Here is a 19741-nt window from a genome sequence, read left to right on the forward strand (position 1 = left end):
TCGACGCGACCGTACAAGGCAAAACAGAAAAAGAACAACAACAAACAAATCATGATTCTGCAAGCAGGCGGGGGCGGCTGATTTATCTTTAGTCAAAATGTCAGCAGTTGCACAACAACGAGCGCAAGAATGATTCAGTCTTTTCGCTCTCGACTGTGAACAGGATGCAGGTTGTTTGGGATAATGACTAACCGCGCTGTACCTGCTGCTGCTGCTGCTGCTGGTTCAAACTTTATTTTAATGACAATTTTTGCACCTTGCTGCCACTTAGAAAAGCATCAGTCATCAACTTCCTGTCGCTCACTCTGGCGATTCTCTGGAGATTCACGGTCTGGCAAAGTGTTTCCAGGGAAAATTTGTGAGGCTCACAGAAGAGGTGAGTAAGTAAGTAAGTAAAAAAAAAAAAAAAATATATATATATAAGGGTACGTACGCTATGCACACACACAAACATTTGCACACACACACATACGGACACTCATTTTTTTAGTGGTATTGATCGCGCTAATGAATGTGTTGTGATTTAATGCAGCCGCGGCCCATTGTTGGAGCGGTGCTGTGATGGACTGCCATCATCTTCCAAAGGTAAAAGCTCCAGACGGAGCAAAGGCACGAGGGCAGAATCCCATTTAACGGCCCAAAGCAGAAATTATTCCAGGATCTTCTTTTGAGTTATGACCCCCCCTTTCTTTTTTTTCCCTCCTTCCTTCCTTTTTTTTTTTGCAGCGACAGGTATGATGTAATTTCCAAATTTCATCAGAGACAGTAATCTCAACACTGATTACGCTGTCAATTAGTAAATGAATGTGGTGGAGAGAGAGAGAGAGAGAGAGAGGAAAAAAAAGGGGGAGGCAATAACTCTGCGAAAAGGAGTTGACGAGCTTCCAAAATACATAAAGGACACAGTGAGGGGGGGTCAGACAGTTAAATTTATCTAATCACCATATAACTGTCTGTTGGGGGGGGGGGGGGTGACAAGAGGAAACCCACTTAAACAGATTTTACACTTGGTTTTTATTTGTGGAATGCAGCATTTCTTGGGGTGACATCAATCTCTGTGACAGAAATCAATAACAGAGTACCAGTCAGTGTTAAAGTGTGGAAGTTATTTTACGATAAGCTCCGTCAAACATAAAATGTACAGGCTACTGCATATAAATATACATATTTATTAAAAAAATCAACAATTATAGCTTATTTGTTATGCTCTAAACTTGTAGAACGCTTTCGTCTTTTGCACAATTTGTGTTTTTTCTTTTTTCTTTTTTTTTTAATAAAAAAGTAAATTAAAAAAATAACATAATTTGAGTGTGACAGTGTAGGAAAAGCCAAGTGTGAAAGCAGACCGGTTTTTGTTTTGGTGATCTGGCTTTGTTTCTGGCGGTTTTCTGAGCTCAAACTTTGCGCAGCCTAACATCTGTTCCTCTCTGCCTCCACAATAGCACAACTCAGCCAGGATGCAAAGAGAGGTCAAAAGATCAGTGCCTTCCCCTCATCCACACACACACACACACACACACACACACACACTGGAGCAGAGCGTCAGAGAGATACCTCTCACTGGTTGCTGTTTTTTTTTTTTTTGTTGTGCGCCAGTGCTTTGCGAGGATAGGGCAGCAAAGAAAAACGCGCACCTGCTTTAGAGGCATTACGGTAGCGCAGCAAACTGTCCCCCCGCAACACACACACACACACTCCACCTCTCGCACACACACATGCAGCCCCAGTGATTCAACCCTGATTTCCAGCGAACGAGCAAGCAACAGACGGGATGCCAAAAAGTGGAGACCGGCGGAGAGGTTATACGCGCTGACTAAGCCTCTTGAAGAGATAGCTGGGGAGGAAGCGGCGGCAACTAAACAAGGGCGAGAAGCTGCGTTGTTTCTCCGCGGCAACTTGCGCACACAGTGCCAGAGTTTTAGCGGCAGTATTGTTCTGACTTCACTCCAGAGGGGCCACTCCGAGGAGAGAGGACGCACACAAAAGCGAAAAGGAAAGGACTAACGAGCACGCTTTGTCGTTTAAAGTAATGGTGCTGCGATCTTAGATCCTAGATTTCTCTGTCTCTCTCTCCTCTCTGTTTCCTTTATTTTTTTTTTTATTATTTTTTTTTTATTTTTCAATTTTTACGTCCCGTCGGTTTGTTGTCCCCCCCTCTTTTGTCGCCGTGAGAGAGTGGACGCGCCGGGGTTTGAGGAGCAGAAGCGGGCTGCCCACATGGTCCAACCACTGGCGTGAAAGTTGACTTCTTCAGAAACCAAGAGAACAGGTTGATGCATTATCTACACTTCCCTATTTTTCCCCCCTTTTCCCTTCTTACCTCTGTCGCTCTTCCCTCGCTCTGCGCTTCCATTGAAACTCTCTGACACACGCGTTATTCTCTGTAACGCTTAAAAAAAAAAAAAAACAACCGCACACAACTTCAACTTTCCATCGCGTTGTTTGTGAAAACTCCTCCGAGTCAGCCTAATGGTAGCTGTTAGGTGATAAAGCGGACGCACTCGGGCTTTTCCTCCTTCTCCACTCTTCTCTTCTCTTCGTCTGTTTCACTTCGAGTGGTTGAAACTTTTTTTTTTTAATCTTTTACACTTTTTTTTTTTTTTTTTTTTTTAAAAACACGTCGTCTTTGAAGCAGCTGTTTTCACCCTCGGCAGAAAAGAAAAGTTTCTATCGATCAGTGTCACATTCGTGGAGTCAAAATCCAGTTTCTTTAAGTTCCCGTTGATTTGAGCGGAATATTGCGATGTATTCATAATGTGCACAGTTCCGTGGGCTCAGATAGCCAAACCACAAAGTCCTAAAGCCTTATGAGACAAGAGCAACAATAAAAAGTTCTTTATTCCTCGCGTTAAGACTAACTAAGATGTCGGCAGTGGATCTGAATGGAAGAAACAAACTTTAACTCCCTGTTAATGAGCCTTGTTGGGGGGGATTTGATCACAGGCACCGAAGGTTTTTACGCACACGCCGTCTTAAAATCGTTCGCCACCTAAAAGCCGCTGAAACGTGTTCCTTTTCTTTTTAAGCAAAGGGAAAAAGAAAAATAACGCTTCTGACAATTAAACAGTGGCGTTTTAAAATTATAAAATGGCATCGCACCCCTCACTGAAGATAATAGACCCTTTCTCTTAAGGAGGAAAAAGAAAAAAAGCTTTCTAGTTGACATGGTCAATAGGTCTGAGGACAATACTTTCTTTTCAAACCATTTTGACTTTTGAAACTGGAACCGCTTTGTGTGACCTCACCGCCGTGTCTGCAGTAATACCCGTAGCTTTTATATATTTTAAACCGGATTAAATAAACCACTTTAATTTTACAGATTTGTTTTATCAGATGGAGGAAAGGTGCTCCCTGCACGGTAAAACTTTCACTTCCGTTTTTTCTTTCTTTTTTTTTTTTTTTGTTTGTCAAAGTGAATTTTAAACGGATCAAACGTGCAGGCAGTGATTAGACGTACATTGAAGCCTTGGTGCGTTCCAGTGCTTTTTTGTATAATCCGTAAATTAGACTGATCGGATGAAAGGAAATACACGTGTCATACGTCTGAGGATAAAACGCAAAACATATTCCCGCGTATTAAGACGTGACAGGCGACGTTTAGGGAAAAAGAAATAAAAATAATAGAAATAGAGGGAGGTGAAGTTTGAGCCTCGCCACGATGCTCGTTTTTCCTTCTTTTTGCAGGCATCAAAAACGCACAAAGTAGGCCTGCACCGCACATAAAAAAAACAAACAAATGTTTCTTTTTCCTATAGAGGAAAAAACGTAAGCTGTGTGTATTGTATTTTTTATTTTTATTTTTTTAAGTGTAAGGTCAAGAGATAAACGGTGTAAATTAGGATTTCCAACAACCACTGCGCAACAACTTTTGCACTGGGTAAAAAAACAAAACAAAAAAAATAACAAGTTGTTCTCACAATTTTTCTTCCTAAAATAAAATTCTCATCATCAAATATCAGCCGGGACATTCCCGCCTGTCAGATGGATTCAGATCCATCAGGCTTGAGGGCTGCAGAGGTTTAAAAAAAAAAAAAAAAGGAGAAATGAAACGACAATTAATTGCTGTTAGTTGTCTGTCATTGAGAGAAAAGCATACAGGCCGTGTGGGTGCACACCCTGACACGGGCGTTATTGCCCCGTGATTGATGGGCGCAGGGGCATTTGGCATAATTAATTTTATTTACTGTGTCCTCTCCCTCTCCTGTTGTGCTCCCCCCCACCCCACCCGACCCCACCAAACCCCACCACCACCACCACCACTACCTCCACCCTCCCCATCCCCATCCTCCCCCCCTCAAACTACCCTGTCCTCCTCGGTGGCATTTCCGCGACGTGATGACACACTTTTAATTGCACTTTAATAGAAGATCCAGCGGGAATGAAAAAGCTCTTAATCACGTTTTATGACCTTGTCACAGTTCCGGTGTCAGACAGGGAAGCAGGTATTTTGTGGCGGCTCGGAGGCCCCTGGTTCACTGTGTGCATTCAGAATTTAAAAAAAATATATATATACATATACAACAAGCTGGATGTCACCTGCATGTGTTACACAACAAGTTTAGCTTCAGGTTTTTAATGCACACTGGCCTTTCTCTCAGCCTTGTGTCGTGTTGCAGATTTTTAGTGTTTGTGGATTTATTAACCGGCCCCGTGTGTTTTCTCTGCACACTTTTAGAATTGTGGGTACAAATTCTGCAGCCTCTTTTTTTGAAAATAAATATATAAAACAGTTTTCTAAATTATAAACCAGGTATTTGAGCAGTTAAAAAAAAAAAAAAAACAACAGCTGCTGCCTTATTCCTCTCAGCAGCTCAGTTTAAAAATCATTTTAGAACCTGTATGATTTACAGGACGCCGGTTAATATGTAATTTAGCTGCGTTTTTATTTAAAAATGGCCTCACTTGCAAACCTGATGTGTGAGACGCTGCTGAAGGAAGGAGAAAAAGAATAATTTTTTTTTATTATTATTCCTACCTCGGAAACACAGCAGCTTTTATTAACACTTAGAAATCGTTTAAACCCACTGTGTTGTTGCTATTTCTGTGTGGCGCTTTGCTCGTTGATATCGGTGACAGGCTTTTCTCGTTTCTTTTTTAATGAAAATTTTCATCAGAGACAGCGAAACAAAAGAGCAGAAGTAGTTGTTAGGGAGAAAAAGAGTGTATTTGTGCAGGAAGCCAGAGGTGTCAGAGACGGATTGACTGTCTCTGCTGTCTGTCGGCTATTGTGTGCCCATGTCTGTGTTTGCCTCAGCGTTGCCACCTTTTTTTTTTTTTTTTTCATCTGACTTGCTCCAACACTTTTCCCGTCTTTGCTTTCTTTTTCTCTCTCTTTTTTTTCTTTTTCTTCCCAACCCCTCCTTCTCCTCTCAACAGCTGTGTCTTTTCCATGTCCTGTTTTGGCTCATTGTTTGCGAGGGTTGCTCATGTACTGCTGATATTATCGGTTTCAGACTCGGTTCTGCACCAGACGATTGTTTCTGTTATGCTTGCTGACACATTGCTGAAATGATGATTTTTCGGGCTTGGTCCCGAGTGTGTGTGTGTGTGTGTGTGTGTGTGTGCCCGGCTTGTGGCTGGGGTGGGGGTGGGGGGGCACGCGTGAGACGGTCTAGAGACGGGGCAGTAATGGCTGTGGATCTGATGCGCTTTAAAACCCCTCCAGTGGGATTAAAAGCCACCAACATGATTGTGTTAGTCCATAAACTCACTCAGAGAGTCCTTACATCCAGCTTGAGCGCGCGTGAACGTATGTGTGGAAGAGTGTATATGTCTGTGTGTGTGTGTGTGTGTGCCAGAGTGCTTTTTTCTCCATTCACCTGTCCTGCTTGAGTGAAAATGGACAGTATTTGAAGTTCTAAATGTCCTGCGCGTCGGTAGCATTGATGGCTCGCCTGTCCGTCTCTACATCTCTCGCGCTCTCTTCATTAAAGCCCTCCTGCTATCCCAAACCCACAAGTCTGAGTGGGCTTTTGGCTCCAAAGTGATGTTGAAGAGCGCCCGTATACGACACTGCTATACATGTAGGGTCTGACCCGTTGGATAGATGCTCACAGATTGACTTCTATTGCAGCACTTAGTGCATTACCTGCTTAAAAGCTGAAATGGTTAAATTTTCAATATCTTTTAGATGGTGTTTGAGGAAAGCATTAATATATATTTATATATATTTCTGAGAGTTTTTAAATGGGATTGTTTCAGGTGTTGGTCCTGGGGCTGACAGCTTTGCAGGGCGTCACAGATTTTGTGCTGGACATGTGTTTAAATATAAGATATTGTGCCGATCAAAGCAAGTGTGAAATTATTTGTTAAAATGGAAAAAAAAAATGTATTTAGTGTACCTCGGATTTTTATAGAACAGACTTCCTCCTTTTTAGTTATTTCCTTTTCTTGTGATATGAAAATCACGGCGCAGTCGCAGCCACTGCTTGTTTTACTTCCGTCGAGAAACCGTAAATGAAACGTAATTGACAAATGAATGGGTTAACGGAAGGCGCTATATTGTGCGTGGACAGCCCGCAAGTGGGGGAGTGCTCTTCTTGAGGTGATTGACTGCACGGCGAAACTGCCGCCACATTGCCTTAGACTGAGGCCTGATTATAACATGTGGTTCTAATTGAACCTGCTATTTAGGAGAGCGGCTGAACGCTTGCGCGAGAAAAGCGCGCGTCCGCAGTAAATCCCATACATTTTTCGAGGATGAGATTTTTTTTTTGGTTGTTTTTTTTTCTGGTGAGGTGACGAGACTGTGTCGTGCGGTGAAGTTGCAGGAGGGGGAGGAGGAGGAGGAGATGCTCTCAGAGGTCTTTCGGGAGTTGACCACCTGCGAGAAAGAAAAGATGTTGTATTTTGTCGCCCTTTTGAAAGAGCTGCCATTGCTTATGTGCTGACAGAGGTTCATTTATCTAAAATTTACACACTCTTCCTCCTCTGATTGATAAGGAAATGCTTTATTCTTTATGACGGTGGTTTAGCTTGCGGTCGTTGACACGTCCATGCGTTAAACACCTCCTGAGTTCTTCCTTTTATGTGTGAGGTGGCTGGGATGCGGGCTAACCCGGAGATGTTTCACCACCTCCACAGAGCACCGGCCCATTAACAGCTGATGGATGTGGGAAGGAGTGACCCATCAGCTCTGAGCGGAAGAGACTGTTTCCTATGGGCGTAGAGGGGGGTGAGAGTGGGGGGCAGGGATAGAGATATGAGAAAATATGAGTGAAAGGCTGCATGAAGTGAGGGAAACATCAGCGCGAGGGGTTATAGGCATGGGTTATTATAGCCGAGGAAGCATTAGATCAGCCTCTCCAGAGTGTACTTGGCACCTGAGACCATTGCTGGAGCAGAAACTTGGAGCTGAAGGAAAAGGGGGCTGTGGAGTCTGTAGGGCTGAGAGCGGACCGCGAAGTAGTCGGAGCTATCGAGTTTGATTTTAGAGTCGCAGAGGATCTTTAGGTCGGGCCGCACGTATCGGATCAGGTAGAGCTCTCAAGACGGTCAGTGTAAGCGGAGAGAATACCCGAGCCGGGTTATGCGCGGAATCCGAGAGAACGCCTGTTGTGCTCAAGCAGAGCATCTTCTCGAAAAAGGCTCTCGTCGGTCGTTGCGTCCCCTGCTAACTCCGCATTGCTTTTGACAGCTGTATTTGTGTTATGGATTTTCCTTCACTCCATCCCGTCTCCCTTTCCTCCCCCCCCCCCCCCCCCCCCCCGCCTCCCTCTCCCTCAGTAGTCGGCTCCCCTCCTCTCCGTCGCCTCCACCCTATGACCTTTTGTAAGCACTTCATCAGAGAGCCGTTGGTGTTTTCTAAAGCGCCGCGACAAACTGACAGGGCAGCCGTCAATCGAGCGGGTAACCGAGGGAGCGGAGCGGTGGAAAGCTTCACTCAGAACAACAATGTGACTAAACTTTCTGGAGCCGCGCTTTAATGTGTATTGAAAGGATGGCTGTGAAGGGTAGGTGACAGCTGTGGAGCGCAGGCAAGACCTCGAACGTTATGGATACACGCACAGATTTTTTTTTGCGCATTTCATAAACCGTCTGACTGTAGAGAGAGCATTACACAGCTCTTGAGCGCTCGCTTGTCCGTGCAGAGCTGTGACGGTAGAGACGCTCTGATGAAATCCTGAGATTCACACGAGGCTGGGAGAGCGCGGGGATTCGCATCGAGGGCCACGAACCCAAGTACAACAAATCACAAACAAATTACGACACATTTTCATTTTATTGCATTCGCTTCTGACGAATCTAAATCTATAGTTTTCGGTACTATCACTGTCACAACATTTGAACTACTTCCACCGCGTTCAGTGTAGATTAGCATATAGGAAGTTAGCGCTGCAGCGTTTCCCCTTGTCCCAGTTCCAGGACCGGGGAGGTAATAACCATTTAAATGCATCTCATTATGTTTTCTAATCCGTAAAGTATCGAGATGTTGGCTAACGCCGGCGAAAGGGAGGCTGGGAGCGTTGGCGCGCACCGCTCTTTTATGGTATTAGTATTTGTGGTATTAGTTCCGGGGGACATGGGATGCCTACTTAAGCTATTAGCATGTGAGGCGCCGTGGGATGATCCATCCCCTGACAGGACGAGCTGTTAACCAGTGTTGAACCAAATCACAATGGGCTGCCCGGGTTGACGGATTGACAGAGCTCCCTTCTCGCCACTCGCCTGGGCCGCCCCTTCCTTCCTTCCCAAAACTGCGCGTAAACTCTCGCCGAGATTTATTCGCGTTCGAGGGGGAATTTACTTCCTCAAAAAACGCCAGGAAGAAATATTAGAGAGATATTCTTTTAGTGTGATGAATAACACGATCTTGGCCAGCAGCGAAAGACGACATGCTCAATGTCTCTTGCAGCCGGTTCCTTTATTTTTCTTCCTCTTCTTTCTGCTTCGAGGTGAAGAGACTGTGCAGGCTTTGGCTCCGTGGAGGGGGCGACGGCCCGGGCCACCACCGGGAGGTTGTTCGTAGATGCGAAGGGATGCTGTTGGAATCTGCACGCTTGTGTATGTGTGTGTGTGTGTGTGTGTCTGGCTGTGTTTGCGTGTGCGGGTGTGCACACATCCCACTGCAATTAGCTGTCAATCAAACGGCTGACCCTCCACCTCTCTCCTCCTCGGACAGAATTCCCCAAGTTTTAGGTTTTGTTTTTCAGGCCGCTGTCGGATGAGAAAGAAAAGCAAACAGGTCCTCGCGTTCCCAACTCCAGCTTCTCCCTCTTCCCTTCTTTTTTTTTTTTTTTTTTTTTTTTTTTTTTTGTCTGTCATTTTTGTAATATAGATTGATTCATCTACATCGGAGAGCAGATTTATACCGAAAAAACAAAAACCTTTTCCAGACAGGCCGAGGGAGCTGTGTGGTCGAGTAGTTGGTTCATCAGCGGCCGTTTCTTTTTTTTTTTTCAGTGGCTGCTGGCTGAGCATTGAAACACTGTTGGTGTGTATGCACATACACATGCACGCCTGTGTGTGGTGGGCATTGTTGACCGAGAGACATCTGCCACTAGATTATTCCCAGCTGTTATCTGAATAATTGTGTAATCCCCCCCCTCCCCGTCCCACTACCACCACCTCCCTCCTCGCCTACCTCCCTCCCTCCTACCTTCTCTGCCTCACTCCCTCCTCCTCCCCCTCTTTGCTCCCTTCTTGCCCCCCACATCACGTCTTCCTCAGAGTGATGAGACGGAGAGTGATGAGTCTCCTTTCTGGGTGGCACACCAAGCTTTTTCGGGAGTGTTTATGAGTGTGTGAGTTTTTTTTTGTCTGTGTGTGTGTGTGCGCCTCTGCGGCCTCCGGTCACCGGTCGTTGTCTGACATTTGTAGAAGGATTTGAGCCCCCACCACCACCACCACCACCATGCACGCACTCACCTCCCTCCATCCCTCCCTCCCTCCACCTTCTCCTCCCCTCTTCCCCGTGGCTCTCGGGGAAATAAAAGTAGCCTAATCCTGCCAGATCAAGACTGCTGTCCACCACAGCTTTACCAGCCTGTGAATTAGAGCCAGCTCTCATGTTCCCGAGGAGAAGGGAAGGCAGCGAGTGTAGGTGGGTGTGTTTGCGTTGTGGGCCGCTGGCCTGTGAAGCAGCGTTAACTGTTTGGCGGCAGGATCTTGGACAAGGCGGTGAGAGGAAAGGAAAGCAAAGCAAAGCAGAGAGCCGTGCAAGCAGGGAGGGAAGAAGAAAAAGGCGAGGTGAAAAGCATGGGGAAAGCGTAGTTAGGCTTTGATTTTTAACAGTGTTGAAGTTCTCGGCTCACCGTTCAGACTACAGTAATTTTCAGATTACGAGGTTGAAGATACTATTCATTCACTGTTATCAGATATTTGTTTTTTTTTTGTTAATTAAAGAAAAGTTATCTCATTTTTATTTTGTTACACGTGCTGGATTTTCCACCCCAACTTCAGCACATCAGCTCAAGTTTAAAAAAAAAAAAAAAAATGTTTCTTTTAAAAATTAATTAAAATTAATTTTCCTGGATTAAAAGAGAGAGAGAGAGAGAGAGAGAGAAAAAACACATCATTCAAAAGAACCGCTGTCACATTCTGACTGTTCCACTGTATCTACAAAGGCGCAACACAATGCTTACAGACAATTTTTTTTTCTAGACTTTTAATGAGACATATGTGAACTAAAAAAGAATATTTAATCAGGCTTCTTTTTTTTAAAAAAATAAATAAAATAAAATTAGATTGCAATAAACAGGCAGTTCCTTCTGTTCTGCGTTCGTATTTAATTCCCACCGTCTGGATCGCTCGCCACACAAACGTGTTGGGGTAAATGTTTGTGTCACTCATGAGGCTGCACACATGCACTCAGCATGCGTGCCTGCAGTTGCCAGGGCTGCCTTCATTTCTGGTCGGCGGTTGGTCGGGGAGCGTTCTTTTCCCCGCTGGAGCTCCAATAGTCACTCAGTGTGAAGGACTCAACACTTGCCGTCTCCCCTTTCTCCTCCTTGCCTCATATTGCGCCGTCCATCTACTTCTCCTCGCGTCCGTGCTCCCCCCCCCCCCCACTCTGGTGCTCCCCCGATCTCCTCCTCCTCATGCCCGGACTCTAATTATCACGGCCCTGTGTTCCCTCAGCTTCTTCATTACATCCGAGATGTCATCACAGTTTACCTCCAACGCTCGCCACCTCTGCTCGGGCCCCATTTCAATGGGAATCATTTATTCTGTGTTACTGAAATGACTGAGGGAGTGTCGGGATGACGGGTTTTTTTATTACAACAAATTGAAAACATTATTTCAAGATTAAAAAAAAAAAAAAAGGAAATCTTAACAAAAATCTATTTATTAAATAAAACATTTTTGCTTGCTTTGAATGCGGGCAAATTTTATGCAAGAGCGCCAGGCAGCTGTAGTCACTGTAGCGCATTCACGCATATTCCTCAGGTTCTCATTGGTAAACTTTTAAAAGAATTGCATTCAGGTTGGAATAAAATTATGTTTTGAATTATGTTTTTGTAAATTTAATTCAGTCCATTTTTTTTGTGGTAAAATGTGATTGCAGTATTTTACCCGCACTCCTGCTTGTCCCTGGACAAAAAAAAAAAAAAGATAATTTACCCTCACGAGTGTAAATAGACTTTAGCCATGAGTCTAAAAAACTTGAAAGAGAAAGAGAGAGAAAACAGATTTATACTTTGTATTTTTCTCTTTATTCACTAAATGATGCTTTTTGAATAAACTTGCAAGTAGTAGGAGAAAACAGCATTTTTCTATAAAGACTGGGCGTTTATTACCAGCTTCAAAAGGGTGGCCATTGAGTTGTTAGATTAACGGATGCCACAATGCCCATTTGCCCATTGAAGGTCAGTGCTGCTGTATGCAACCTGTAGCCCTAATCGGCAACTTCTGCTGCTGCAGGTTTCCATTGTCTAAAGGTCAGCCAGGAACAGTGCATTAGCCTCGGAAAGTAGTTAGCATAAACGAGGGAGGGAACCAAGGGAGGAACGAAGGACTAAAGTACAAAAACGAGGACAGGAGGGAGGGTGAGTGGCAATGAAACCCCGGCGTGCTTTGTGGTGTCAGGCAGGCGTACGGCTTCTGGGGGCTTTGTGAAAAGTTTGCCTGCGAAACTTTGCTGAAGGCTGGGTTTGGTTTGAGCAGCTCCCCCAGGGGTTCGCTCAGAGAGTGGGTGGAAGGGGAGGAGGAGGAGGAGGAGGAGGAGGTGGTGGGAAGGGAAGCGAGAATGCAAAGGAGAGGTGGACAGGGGAGCGGTGTGCAGAGAGCAGGCATGCCATCAGAGTTGTCCGTTGTTACGGGGCACAGGCCCTTAGCCGCTGATCTAAGAAACACAACTCCCGGCTCACGCCCCCTCCTTATCCCTCCCCCTTCTCCTCTCCTCTCTGTCCTTTTTCCTTTCCCCTCTCGTTCCCTCCGTTCTCCTCCTCTGCCGCTCTGCCTCTCTTGTCTGTCGTAGCTTTCGACAGATCCGTGCTGGTTATTAACATACAGTCTGCATTAGCGGAACACTGGCTGGGCCTATTTGCTGGTAATGAGGATAGGGGGCCCGCGCTGTGTAGCAACTTGCTTGACCTCTGGTGGCGGGGTCAAGTTCATCCTGAGGAGGTGTAATTCTCTCCCTTCTCAGCCCAAAACACATGACTGCACCCTGGGGGGGGGGGGGGGGGGGGGGGGGGGGGGGGGGACGAGGGACGAGGGACGGACGGACCGAGGCGGCCCCGCTTCATCCCCAATTTGAATTTCTCATCCCCTTCTCCTCTCGCTCCTTCCTCTCCCTTGTCCGCTCTCTTCCCACAGGGTTAATTGAAGGGGAAATTGATAGTTTTGTGCGGTAATTGTGGCTTTGAGAATTCTCTTGTCTCCCACGGAGGAAGATGAGGGCAGCTGTAGCAAAGACGGAATGACGTGTCGTAAGGGAAAAGGAGAGGGAAAAATATGTTGAGAGAGGCAGATGGAGGAGCAAACAGACCCCCCACCCCCCCACCCCCCTGCACCTCTGCCTCAGCACCCCCTCCCCGGGTGGGGGTTTGATTGGTTGATGAGGGAGCGGGTTGATTGGCTGATTGGCTGATGAACTGAGATTTCTGCGTAACTCTACTAGCCCGGCTCTAATAATCATTCAATTCATTATCCAATCAGAGAGACTCACCATACCGCTCTGTATCCTCACTGATTCTGCTTTTAATTCTCCTTTTGACCCCCCACCCCCCTCCCCTCCTCTCCCCTCCTCTCCCCCCTTCCCTCCTCTCCAATCCTCCCATAACCTCCCCGAGGAGTCTGGGATGGACAGATGAGTGGAGCGCACTGTATCTGTTCGGTTCTGCTCTGCTGCTTGCTGAAGTAGAGAGAGACAAACTTATATTCCACTGATGCCAGCGCTGAATGGGCTCTCTGCTCCTCTCTCTCTCTCTCTCTCCTCTCTCTCTCCTCTCTCTCTCTCTCTCTCTCCCTCTCTCTCTCTCTCTCCCTCTCTCTCTCTCCTTCAAGAGGGGCTTTTCTTTCCCAGGGGCAGAGCTTTATAATTAGTCTTCTTCCCGAAATAGAAAACTAGTTTTCTGAGGTGAAGCCAACCTCCGATGCGCAGTTTTTAAGGCTGTTAATTTGAATCGATACAAAATGAAGTGAAATCTATTACATGCATGTCAGGGAAATCGATTTCCACCCCTCAAATTCGTAGCATTTTCACGTTCGATTGTCACGACGTGTGACGTTAACAGTTAAAGAAACTTAAATGACAGCGAGAGATCGTGGTTATGGAGTCATTTAGTTCCTGTAATAACAGCAGATCTTGTTTTTTGCTCCCGGCTTAGATGTTTAGTCTCAGCTCAGGCCGGCCCCAAGGCTGTCACCCAGGCAACGTTGCATGTGTGTGTGCGTCTGTGTTGTCTTTATATTATTTCATTTCCATCAGCGTGCGCTACTGTTTGTCAGTGTATTCATTTCTCTTTTTGACTCTATCTCTGCCATTGATTCAGGTTTTTTTTTTTTCCTGTTTTCCCACCTCTCTCCTTCGGCTACCCACCCACACCCACTCCCCTCTGCCTCTCCCCGACACTCTCCCTTTCTCTTCCCCTCTTCCCCTCCCCTCCCCTTTCGCTTTCTCTGTCCGTTAATGAGAATGTGTTAACGAGAAAGAAAGATCTATTGGGTATAGCACAATTTATCAGAAAGGCAGAGGTTTGGAGAAAAAAAAAAAAAAAAAAAAAGGCGGCGGGCCCTTCAAAGAAGTCCTATTCTTGTGGTTGTGAATGTTTGATGAGACAGTGAAAAGTTCCCCCTCTAACGTCATGGTGTCTGAACAGAAGAGAACAGAACCGTTCTAATCATGCCGCGCAGAAAAAAAATGACTTCCAACCCGATTTAATTAACTGATAAGAAACGGCTTCAAATTAATTTTTCAAGGATGTTAGATTTTGATTAAGAAACTCCTAAAAGAAATAGACGAATAATCAATTTTTTAATCAACTTACCCAAATGGTAACTGGTTAATATGATAATTCTAGCAATTAGGGCAAATATTGTCGAGCAGCAGTTTCTATGCATCCTGTTAAAGGAATTATAATATCTTTACATCTAATTATCATGGTTATTTAATTTTTTTGTATGACTACCTCTCAATTTTACCATTTTTTTTTTCATCTGCCATTATAGGGATAATGAAATGAGAGTTGGAAAGTGTAATAAGATGAAACTTTTATAAGGGGCCCACCTGAATGGGGAGCCTTTTCACGCGCCCTGATTGGATCGACGTTTAGGAAGCGCAGAGGTGGAGTCGCTCAGAATGACATTATTTCTGCTGGTTTTACACGCGAAGCTGAGATGGATCTTCAGATGTGCGATTCTTTTATTTCGTCAGCAGATTAAAGTAGCTAATAGCTCCCGGCCCTCTGTCTGCCCGCGTCCTCTCTCGTTCGGGATCAGGTGGGGCCTCAGCCGTGAATGTGCTCACCATTTCTAATCCGCAAAGTTTGAAATCATCAATTCAGAGAGAAAGAGAAAGAAATAAAAGATTAATCTTCGAGTGAAGGAAATATTTGACTGTTCACCCGCTAGTGGTAATAAAATCTATATGTGTGTGAGTGTGTGTGTGTGTGTGTGTCTCTAATTGGACAGGTATTGTAGAAGAGGTGAAGAGGGGCCAGCTGAAGCCAGAGAGGATGGGGGGGGGGGGGGGGGGGGGGGGCGCGGAGAAGGAGCTGACGGGGGGTCCGGGGCTTTAGGAGATCATCAGAGAGGCAGAGTTCTTTACTTCAAAGAAGGCTCGCAGCCTGGACAAACGCTAACCACGCTCACATGGCACCGCAACATACATACACACACACACACACACACACACACACACACACTCCACACTCGGAGCCTCTCATGAGATGAATATCCGTCCCCTCTACCCACTCCCCTCTCTCTCCCTCTCTCTCTCTCTCTCTCCTGGCGCCTCTGCCGTATCCCTTGCTCCCCGCGTGCCGGCACATCAGTGGAGTCGTGCGTTTCACAGGGAAATATTGACAAAGCGTTTGGAGACATGGAACGGCTCCTTTAATTATGTGCTGCTCTTATGACGCGCGGTCGCCGTCTGGCCCGCGCGCTGATCAGCTGAATAGGTATTCCTGGCACAAACCGCCACCATTGAGCGTACATATTCAATTAGCAAAACTCATTAGCAAAACTTGGCATTTGTTGTTGTTTTTTTTTTTTTTCTCTCCACACCCCCCTCCTTGCTCAGAATTAATGGTTTTGATATGCTAATTAGCGGGTAATTTAATTTCAAAAGGCCTCAATTAACAGCAGCGTTGTGGACACGAGGAAGTTAAGCAGCATAATCTAATTTGCATTAGTAACGAGCAGGGAGTAATTAGTCTCTAATTAGCCACTTCAGACAGCACTTGTGTTTACTTTCCTAATGAAGTGGAGGGCCTTCTTTTTCTTTTTTTTTTTTTTTTATACAGGGAAGCCTGTGTATGTGTGTGTGTGTGTGTGTGTGTGTACATGCGAGGGTGTTTATGAGGGGTGGGGTGTATGTGGCATATGGCTTACAGTTTGGCTCCGGTTACACACACACACACGTTCGTGCGCACATACAAACAAACACCTCCACACACACACACACAGAGGTCAGGCCGGGCTGTCTCAGTGATTGGACACGTACACACAGAGTAGTTTTCATCCCATTGAAACGTCTCCATGAGCTCACTTACACACACCACAAGGGATTGATTGTGTGCGTTTGAGGGGTTTTATCTCGATAGTGTTTCCCCTGGTTATCATTTTTTATTTTTTTTAATGTTGCAACAGCTTGAAATTTTTTTTTTCCTTTTGTATACCCCGGCACTTGCTGTAGTCTTTCCAAATTATTTATATATATATATATATATATTTTTTTTTTTCATCCTGGAGAATACAAGCTGTGGGTGATTGTCGTTACAAACCACGGTTGCTGGCCCGGTCTAATGTGGGGGTTTATTTCTGGGATACGGTCGCCTGTGTTGACAACGGAAGCAAAACAGAAGGGGAAATGGCAGGACGGCTACATAGATGGACGGATGGATAAACTGCTGCCACACGGCGCGCTTTGTTTCGTCCGTATCTTTTAAACGATCCGGGAATATGTTTTGAGCAGCGCCCGAGGAGAAAAAGATTAAAAAAAATAGTGGGACAAATAATAATGCGACCTTCTTTTTTATTATTTTCTGGGTGGAGAGTTCCAACAGTTCCAACAGTTCCAACTTTTCCATTCATGGCTGTGTCAGAAACAAAACAACAGGCTTCCTCCTGGGATGTTTTTTTGGGAATGGAGACGGACGGGGTGGAAGGGTTTCAAGGGGAGCAGCATAGTGGGGTTTGAGGGGAGGAGGGGGGAGGAGGGTGGGCGGGGGACAAGCAGCTGCCCTATTAGCCCAAATCTGTTGTTCAGCGGAGGTGGGAGGAGGGTGGAGCAGCAGCACCGCTGAATTTCCACAAAGGAAAGAGCACACACTTTCTACGCAGATTATGCAACATATAAACGTACGTTTAACCCCCAGCTCTTCTTCAGGTGTAGATCCTGTCTCATTTTTACCCACAATCCAGTGCACAGGCCAGAGGAGACCATGGGGACCCCATTAACTGACAGCCGCTCTGATGGAAGATGTTTTTCCTAAAGACTTTTTCCCAACCTTCCCTGGGAATAATAAGAGAGGTCACAATGCTGGGTGACTTCCTGCTGCAAAGATCGGGGTCAGAGCGCTGGTTGGCAGAAGTACTCAGTGGACATGTCTTGGAAGGCGCACACACAGAAACCCACACAGGCAACGGACGGCAACCCACAGCGTAGAACTTGTATGAGTTACACGAGCCAAGTGCAGAAGCTGGAAAGAGTTCAATAAATATAATGAATGAAGGTGCTGCGGTGATTATGAGCCTGTTTCCGATGCTGACCTCTAGCCGCTCGCGCAGATTCATAGGCGCAGACATCCGCGGGCATGCACGTATACGCACAAACACATACACATCCATAAATAGGCGACTGATTTACAAATGAGCTGACCTGTGTGTTGGCCTTGCTCTCGGATAGGCTCACACCCCCGCCAGGACGCATAAATCACAATGGACATGCATATGCATGAGCATCTGAGGAGGTGGGATAAGTGTGCGTCTGCATGTGCGCGTGCGTGTGTGTGAAAACCAGCCGGCAGCGGTGTTTGTATCGATCATTGAGGCTTAGTTAAGTGCCTTTTATTTCACCGAGTTAAAGTCAAGGGCCATGGACAGGCCTCTCTCCAGTGTGTGTTGCTTTTGAATGGAGAGAAAGCAGGCAAGAAAGGAAAAAAAAAATAGGAGAAAGAACTCTTAACTGTTCTTTTTTCCCTCTTTTTAGTGGCATCCAGGGATAGCACATCACATTAATGGAACAGAGATGACGTTTCGCATCTCCTCTCTCTCTCTGAAAGAAGTGGTTTTGGTGTTGGACCTTTGCCTGATGTGCGTGTGTGTGTGTGTGATGTGAGCTGCTTTAACCTCCTCTTGTTTTATGGACTTATACATGGCTCTGGATCTCACTGCTGCTAGATTAATTTACACACCACTCACACATGCTTGCCAAATCTCCCTCTGTCTCCCTCCCTTCCTCCCTCTCTCTCTCTCTCTCTCTCCCGCTCTCTGAAGACAGAGCAGAAATTGCCTGGTGAGGTAAATAAATTACTTCCATCGATTTCTGTAGTTGCAGAGTGACTTTATCACAGTTTGACTTGTCCAGATAGAGATCAGCATGTGACAGCGTGTTTTTATAATGCGGCTCTGTGTGTGTGTGTGTTTCTGTGTGTGGCTTGGTTGACGTGCGTGTTGGCTGCAAAAAATCTGTGTAAAATCTAAATGATTGGTATCTCGGCATATTAAAGGTTACTGCTGGAGGTACTGTATCCTCCACAGGCTGCGTCTTAATATGTGTGTCTAGTTGTATCGGGCCACCGTGTGCATATTGAAAAGCAGATGAATTAGGCTCGTGTTATTAGAGCCAGACCTTACAGCCCACCCAGTGGCTACGCAGGTTCTCGGCTGTTTCAGTTTATCTCTGCCATGTTATCAATCAGCACCGGTCACCGATAGCCGATAGGAGCTGCAGATAGGTGACATCTTAACCCGGCCCGTGCCGATGCCCGCCTCCGATAAGTTTTATCTGCACGCCTGCTGTACATGCGGACGCGGCAACGCGTGCAAAGCCTTCTGGGCATACCTTAACGCCCATGCTCTAGATTTCACTTCGCCGAAAGAGGTTAAAAGTTCACAAAAAAAAAAAAAGTGCAGAGGCCCTTGCTTTGTGTGCGTCCGTGTGTGTAGCAGTCTGGGACACATGCTGTTTTAATAGTCGCCGTGCTGGCGTTACTGCAGAGGCCAAGAAGCCACTGTTAAAAAGACAGGGTTTGGAAAAAGAGCGAGAAAGGGCCTCATGTGTTTGCATTAAAGAGTGGAAGAACTGACCGGCCAAGGAGCAAATGAGCGGCAGACGGCTAGAAGATATCTGTTTTTCTGGCCGCAGCACTCGTCACAGCTCGTCTTACCTCATTCCCCTCAGCCTGGATGACTCAATAGTCTTTTATTGTCAATCTCTTGCGTTACCTCACTAACATTTTTTCTAAATGAGGTTGATCTGCGCGTTTTTTCCCGCGTTCCCAAGCCTGGATTAAAAAACTGATGAGCAACAAAAAAAAAAAAACGGTGAGCTCCCAAGCAGGCAGGTTTTCGTCTTTATTTACTCTTGAGCGCGACGGCACGTGGTTCGCTCTGACCGCTCGGCTCGTCGTCTCAGGTTATTTTCTGAATCAGATGCTCCTGATTGGAGAATTAATTAGGCAGTGCTGTGGCGTCAGGGTTGGGATTTTGGGTTTGTTCGCTAGCTATTTTAGTAGCTAATTACTGAGGGGGAGAGTGTTAATTGGAATTCACTTAGATAATGTGAACTCCTCTTCCCCTTTTCTCCCCCGCCTCCACTAGAGTTTAATAGAAAACCACAGCACTTAATAGACTCTCCTCCTCAGTCTCTTAATATTTTATTTTTTTCGACAGCGTCTCAGCCGATGCACCCGGAGACACGCGGCGTGCTGTTTTCCGAGGTGGCTGCTGCTGGACTCTGAAGAAGTGACATATAGCAGTAATCCTCTCAACCTTCGACAGGATATTGACTCCTTTCCTCTCGCTGCCTAGCACCTTGTTATATTTCACATGGCACCGAATAACAGAGCCCTGTGACATATCGCACGAGAGAAACAAGCAAAAGCCCGGGAGTGTGTATTTACAAGGAAAAAGA

The 19741-nt window shown here is 45.8% G+C and overlaps 1 protein-coding gene across 3 annotated transcripts in view; it reads left to right on the forward strand.

Moving 5' to 3' along the window:
- foxp4 (forkhead box P4) overlaps nucleotides 1–19741 on the forward strand; it is a 112810-nt gene that overhangs the window by 23628 nt on the left and 69441 nt on the right. For 2 of the 3 annotated variants that reach the window (XM_084543722.1, XM_084543724.1), the window contains exon 1: nucleotides 1505–2269. The exons of the other annotated variant lie outside the window; for it this stretch is intronic. The gene's annotated coding sequence lies outside the window, so the exon portion shown is untranslated. Of the gene's footprint in view, nucleotides 1–1504; nucleotides 2270–19741 lie in introns of those variants that run through there. 3 annotated transcript variants of the gene reach the window in all.

The sequence above is a fragment of the Chelon labrosus genome (genome assembly GCF_963514085.1).
Source record: "Chelon labrosus genome assembly, chromosome: 4".
Lineage (NCBI taxonomy): Eukaryota > Metazoa > Chordata > Actinopteri > Mugiliformes > Mugilidae > Chelon > Chelon labrosus.